Source organism: Culex pipiens, chromosome 3, assembly GCF_016801865.2.
Source record: "Culex pipiens pallens isolate TS chromosome 3, TS_CPP_V2, whole genome shotgun sequence".
In the NCBI taxonomy this organism is placed as follows: domain Eukaryota; kingdom Metazoa; phylum Arthropoda; class Insecta; order Diptera; family Culicidae; genus Culex; species Culex pipiens.
This window is the reverse complement of record NC_068939.1, coordinates 76,369,156-76,376,178: the sequence shown is the minus strand read 5'-3', so window position 1 is coordinate 76,376,178 and position 7,023 is coordinate 76,369,156.

The following is a 7,023-nucleotide window of genomic DNA, read 5'->3' as shown; positions in this document are numbered from 1 at the left end:
AAAAAAAACTATATTATTTCAAAAGAATCTTTAAAAGGTCACACAAATTCAATTAATTTTATTAAATGTAAGGCCGTTGCAAATATTTTTTAAAGTTTATGTCCCTCGGCTCTGACCAAAGTCCAAAAAAAAGGGGGCAAAAAAATTAAAAAATATAAAAATTTAAATTACAAGCCTAGGATCATTTGGATGATAAAAGTGTTTTAAAATGCATTTTACAGGCGTACAGTTGCTTTCCAATCATTAGTTTTATAAATATCGTGGTATTGACGGCAATTTTTTTTTCGCAAAAAAAAAAACTTTTCGTGGGAATGTACATTGGTATTTCATGAAAATTTAAAATGTTTTCAAAGGAGTTCAAACATGTTTAATATGATTATAAACGCGGGAAAATGAATTTTAACTGGTTTTCAGTTGATTAAACTTTAATTTTCATTAAAATTTTGAAGTTTTTCGAAAAAAAAAATTTTTTTGCCCCCTGATTTTTCAGCCCAACTTTGAATATTTGCAACGGCCTAATATTTAATTTGCAATCAAAAAATACTTCAGTGATTTTTTTAGCTGCATTGTTTTCAAGATCAAGCAATTTGTAGGTAACTTAAAAAAACAACAGTTTTTTTTAATTTTTAAAAATAGTGCCCGAGTTTCCCCATTAATTTTTTTTTTTTCAAAAAACTGAGAACAATTTTTTTAGAATTTTAAAAACTTGTCCAAAATTTAAAATGTTAAAAATATATGCATAATGGCCCTTTTAAAAAAAAGTCTTGTTTATAAAATTTCGAAAAAAAACTTCTTTAACTACAATTACCATTTAATCGGACCAGTTTCCGAGATATCGGTGAAAAAAAAAATAGTTGTGATTAGGCAAAAGTGAGAAAATCAGCAATTACTTGAAAATGCACAGCACTTTATAAAAATTTAACTAAATTGTTTTTTGATAGCAAATTTATTTTAAACCTGATGCAAAAATTTCTTTGACTTAAAACCACTGTCATAAAACAACAACAACAACAATAATTTCTTTGACCTTATTCAATTATTTGAAAAGTCAACTAGAAAAATGTATTGCTTAGTCAAAGATTTGGTGACCATTCTGAATTTTTCAAAAAAGATGCCATTTATTTCCCCTACAACATATCACAAATAAAACAATAACATTTAAATAGAGGGTTTAAAATTTGAAATATTTTTTTAAGTGACAACGACATCGCGATTTTAAAAATAAGCAATATAATTTTCGTATATCATTTTTTTTCGGTGTAGTCCTCATCCATACCCTTACCACTTTGAATTTTTCAAAAATATTTAAACAGGGTCGAATGGTTTTTCTCCACAGTTTATATGGAGAATAAGGGCGGTTCGTCGCTCTTGCATACAACTGAAAATTGTATGCAATATGTAGGAGTAGCGAACAGCACTAGTTTTCCATACAAAATTTGGAGAAAAACCATTTGACTCTGTTTAAATATTTTTGAAAAATTTAAAGTGCACGTGTTTCTGGGGACTTCAAAGATCATGCTTCCCCTCGAGTTGATCCGGCGCATAAAATTTGTTGTTCGATCTGTGGTCCTTTTGTTGTTCATTTTTAAGAACAATTTAAAATCTTCTTTTGATACAAATTCATGAATAAACGTTTTACAATCGATTTAACATGTTATTTCAGCGAATATGTAACTCGATTTACTGTCACTGGGGGTATTATCTCACACTGTTTCATCCCTGACCTCTGGTCCTGAATAGCTCTAGCATACATAGCCCGCAAAAGTTCAAGCTTGCAGAAATATCAGTGCGCTGCACTTCTGCTGATGCATATCCCAGCTGAACTCATTCACACATTGGTCCATTCGCTGGTTCTCTGTCTGATGGGGGATGAATGTTTTCCGAAAATAAATTCCTTAGAATGGTTCAAAGTGTTGAAGGTGATTAGAATGATTTTTTTATTGACGGTCACATGAAAAAATGTTGACTTTTATATGCTTTATTTCGCAATATTTATGAATTCCAACATTCTACTTAGTTTTATTAAGAAGTGAACCATTCTGCCAGCCATCGATGTAGTTGTTCCGGATGAGGCCGAAAAGCCTTTCCCTCCTTGTCCATGTGCCTATCGATAACTGTCTGTTCACAATGAATAGCAAATATGCAAATTCCAGTGTACTCAACGAGCACCCTTTACCACCCGCACCCTGAACCTCCCCCCTTTTGGCACGATGATCCAACGATATCAATCGGCTTTTCACCGTATTCATTGAAATGAAAATTGATTCCGGTTTCGATTGCAATCTTATCAGCAATTCATGCATGTTCGACTCCTCTCGCCCACACACATGCACGCCACGCACCAGGATCGATGCCGGCCGGAGAGAATGCAACCGTCGGAAATGCAGAGTGCACCATTGGGCTGTTGCTGCCGGGGAGGGGTGGGACCATGATAAGAAGGAAAACTATCGAGCCACCATTGTTTGGGGCTAAGGGGTGAAAAGCACAGTTTCCGGGCAGGTTGTTCATTGATTTTTGAGGTGGCGTTGTTTAATTTGTGCGGGTTTGAATAGCTTTAAAAGAGAGATGACTTTAAAATCAAACTAGAATTATCTAATTTGTTGATTTGTTGATTGTTGATTGTTGATTGTTGATTGTTGATTGTTGATTGTTGATTGTTGATTGTTGATTGTTGATTGTTGATTGTTGATTGTTGATTGTTGATTGTTGATTGTTGATTGTTGATTGTTGATTGTTGATTGTTGATTGTTGATTGTTGATTGTTGATTGTTGATTGTTGATTGTTGATTGTTGATTGTTGATTGTTGATTGTTGATTGTTGATTGTTGATTGTTGATTGTTGATTGTTGATTGTTGATTGTTGATTGTTGATTGTTGATTGTTGATTGTTGATTGTTGATTGTTGATTGTTGATTGTTGATTGTTGATTGTTGATTGTTGATTGTTTATTGTTGAGTTGTTGATTGTTTATTGTTGAGTTGTTAAGTTGTTGAGTTGTTGAGTTGTTGAGTTGTTGAGTTGTTGAGTTGTTGAGTTGTTGAGTTGTTGAGTTGTTGAGTTGTTGAGTTGTTGAGTTGTTGAGTTGTTGAGTTGTTGAGTTGTTGAGTTGTTGAGTTGTTGAGTTGTTGAGTTGTTGAGTTGTTGAGTTGTTGAGTTGTTGAGTTGTTGAGTTGTTGAGTTGATGAGTTGTTGAGTTGTTGAGTTGTTGAGTTGTAGATTAGCTGTTTTTATCTTATTTTCAAAATTGCTTTAACCCGATATTTTTAAATTCCACTGATAAGTTCCCATTCCTGAACAGTGAAGTATTTCCAAAGAACCGCAACATAAACCCTCTGGCACTGATCCCCGGGCACTCTCTTCTCATTCAGCCGATAAATAATGTTATTAATTTTACAGTAGCAATTACCGACCAGCTCACCGCCAACAACAACAACCGGCTTGGATCTGTCGTACTGATTCGCGTACCTTTGCGACAACTTCGCCAACGATGTACGTAATCAAGTTCTAGTCGATTCATATTTTTAATTTCTGAATGGAACCAGAGAGAAAAAAGCAAAGTTCCACAATGAAACGTTTTCCTCTTTCCTCTCGTTGATCCCCGCAACCCAACTCATCCAGTTGGAACACAAATGAGTGAAAAAATGCAAACGCCTTCATTATCTCCCATTTTTCCCTCTTCATCCACATTACTTTTTCCCTCAGCTCCAAACCGGTCATCATTTTCCCTCAATGGAATCGAGTAAATCAAAGGGTTTTGCGTTCGCACTAATGTGTTGAAGACGACACAGGAAGTCCGCGACTCCACGCGCCAATGTTCGCCCCAGCTACCCAACCTCAGTCCACCGTTCCTAGCAGGTCCAACATCGGACCGCCTACCCTACCTGCCGCGGGGGTCAACCTCCAGAACGGTAGGCAAATGAGGGCCAACTCAACGCTGTCACCCACTGCTGCCTTCCAAGGCTCTAATTTGACAAACATAATGTTCTATTTCGATAATTTATTTCATTGCCGGGCAGCAGTCAACAATTGGGATTACCGCAGGTCAGTAATTGCAGACTCGGTGGACGACACAGCAGTGCCAATTTGGTTCGAAGGGAGCTTCCTGGAATATCGGGCCGGAAGGTCACGTCGTGGGTGGGCGTCAGAACTTCGCTTTGTTACAACCAAAGTAATATTTTAGAAATTTAAAACTTCAAAATAATTTTAGTCTAGTGAACTGCAAGTTGACCAGCTTATTATTTCACTATCACTGTCAAGCACTTCTCGCGAATTGCAACGCAAAGAGATGCAAAAAGCCCAAATGCTGCCAAAGTGATTTATGGTCCACTGGTCCACTATAGACACAGCTTCCCTTGCTATAGAAGGGGTTAGTGGGAGGGAACCATTAATCATCGACGGCGTTCAAAACTGACAGGTCGGTGTTGTGTGTAAGGATTACGGAGCGGGGTTTCGTATGGGGCTGGTCAAGTGCATAGATAAATTTTGCGCCCCTTTTTGCCAGACCAGATGACCAGACAAGCTAACGAAGGGTGGTCCCGCGTTGTGGTCTTTGGGTTATTTGCACCAGTATGGAGGTCCGATGGAATGCACGGCAATCAGTGGGTCACATACCTGTTGTCTGTTTTGGATAATTTGATTTGTGTTCATGGGGGAGCAGTAATTCAAGAGCACTATCAATATTTGCTACTAGAAATTAGTGCTAAATACTCTTTTTTGAAATAAGGCCGTTTGCCCCCCCCCCCCCCCCCTTCAAAGTTGGCCTGAATAATCAGGGGGCAAAAAAATATTTTTTTCGAAAAACTTCAAAATGTTAATGAAAATTAAAGTTTAATCAACTGAAAACCAGTTAAAATGCATTTTCCCGCGTTTATAATCATATTTAGCATGTTTGAACTCCTTTGAAAACATTTTAAATTTTTCATGAAATACCAATGTACAGTCCCACGAAAAATATTTTTTTGCGAAAAAAAAAAATTGCGTCAATGCCTCGATATTTTCAAAACTAATGATTGGAAAGCAACTGTACGCCTGTAAAATGCATTTTAAAACACTTTTTTCATCCAAATGTTGAAACCTAGGCTTGTAATTTCAATTTTTATATTTTTTATATTTTGTTAATTTTGTTAATTTTGTTAATTTTGTTAATTTTGTTAATTTTGTTAATTTTGTTAATTTTGTTAATTTTGTTAATTTTGTTAATTTTGTTAATTTTGTTAATTTTGTTAATTTTGTTAATTTTGTTAATTTTGTTAATTTTGTTAATTTTGTTAATTTTGTTAATTTTGTTAATTTTGTTAATTTTGTTAATTTTGTTAATTTTGTTAATTTTGTTAATTTTTTTGTTTTTTGTTTTTTGTTTTTTGTTTTTTGTTTTTTGTTTTTTGTTTCTTGTTTTTTGTTTTTTGTTTTTGGTTTTTGGTTTTTGGTTTTTTGTTTTTTGTTTTTTGTTTTTTGTTTTTTGTTTTTTGTTTTTTGTTTTTTGTTTTTTGTTTTTTGTTTTTTGTTTTTTGTTTTTTGTTTTTTGTTTTTTGTTTTTTGTTTTTTGTTTTTTGTTTTTTGTTTTTTGTTTTTTGTTTTTTGTTTTTTGTTTTTTTGTTTTTTGTTTTTTGTTTTTTGTTTTTTGTTTTTTGTTTTTTGTTTTTTGTTTTTTGTTTTTTGTTTTTTGTTTTTTGTTTTTTGTTTTTTGTTTTTTTGTTTTTTGTTTTTTGTTTTTTGTTTTTTGTTTTTTGTTTTTTGTTTTTTGTTTTTTGTTTTTTGTTTTTTGTTTTTTGTTTTTTGTTTTTGTTTTTTGTTTTTTGTTTTTTGTTTTTTGTTTTTTGTTTTTTGTTTTTTGTTTTTTGTTTTTTGTTTTTTGTTTTTTGTTTTTTTGTTTTTTGTTTTTTGTTTTTTGTTTTTTGTTTTTTGTTTTTTGTTTTTTGTTTTTTGTTTTTTGTTTTTTGTTTTTTGTTTTTTGTTTTTTGTTTTTTGTTTTTTGTTTTTTGTTTTTTGTTTTTTGTTTTTTGTTTTTTGTTTTTTGTTTTTTGTTTTTTGTTTTTTGTTTTTTGTTTTTTGTTTTTTGTTTTTTGTTTTTTGTTTTTTGTTTTTTGTTTTTTGTTTTTTGTTTTTTGTTTTTTGTTTTTTGTTTTTTGTTTTTTGTTTTTTGTTTTTTGTTTTTTGTTTTTTGTTTTTTGTTTTTTGTTTTTTGTTTTTTGTTTTTTGTTTTTTGTTTTTTGTTTTTTGTTTTTTGTTTTTTGTTTTTTGTTTTTTGTTTTTTGTTTTTTGTTTTTTGTTTTTTGTTTTTTGTTTTTTGTTTTTTGTTTTTTGTTTTTTGTTTTTTGTTTTTGTTTTTTGTTTTTTGTTTTTTGTTTTTTGTTTTTTGTTTTTTGTTTTTTGTTTTTTGTTTTTTGTTTTTTGTTTTTTGTTTTTTGTTTTTTGTTTTTTGTTTTTTGTTTTTTGTTTTTTGTTTTTGTTTTTTGTTTTTTGTTTTTTGTTTTTTGTTTTTTGTTTTTTGTTTTTTGTTTTTTGTTTTTTGTTTTTTGTTTTTTGTTTTTTGTTTTTTGTTTTTTGTTTTTGTTTTTTGTTTTTTGTTTTTTGTTTTTTGTTTTTTGTTTTTTGTTTTTTGTTTTTTGTTTTTTGTTTTTTGTTTTTTTGTTTTTTGTTTTTTGTTTTTTGTTTTTTGTTTTTTGTTTTTTGTTTTTTGTTTTTTGTTTTTTGTTTTTTGTTTTTTGTTTTTTGTTTTTTGTTTTTTGTTTTTTGTTTTTTGTTTTTTGTTTTTGTTTTTTGTTTTTTGTTTTTTGTTTTTTGTTTTTTGTTTTTTGTTTTTTGTTTTTTGTTTTTTGTTTTTTGTTTTTTGTTTTTGTTTTTTGTTTTTTGTTTTTTGTTTTTGTTTTTTGTTTTTTGTTTTTTGTTTTTTGTTTTTTGTTTTTTGTTTTTTGTTTTTTGTTTTTTGTTTTTTGTTTTTTGTTTTGTGTTTTTTGTTTGTTGTTTTTTGTTTTTTGTTTTTTGTTTTTTGTTTTTTGTTTTTTGTTTTTTGTTTTTTGTTTT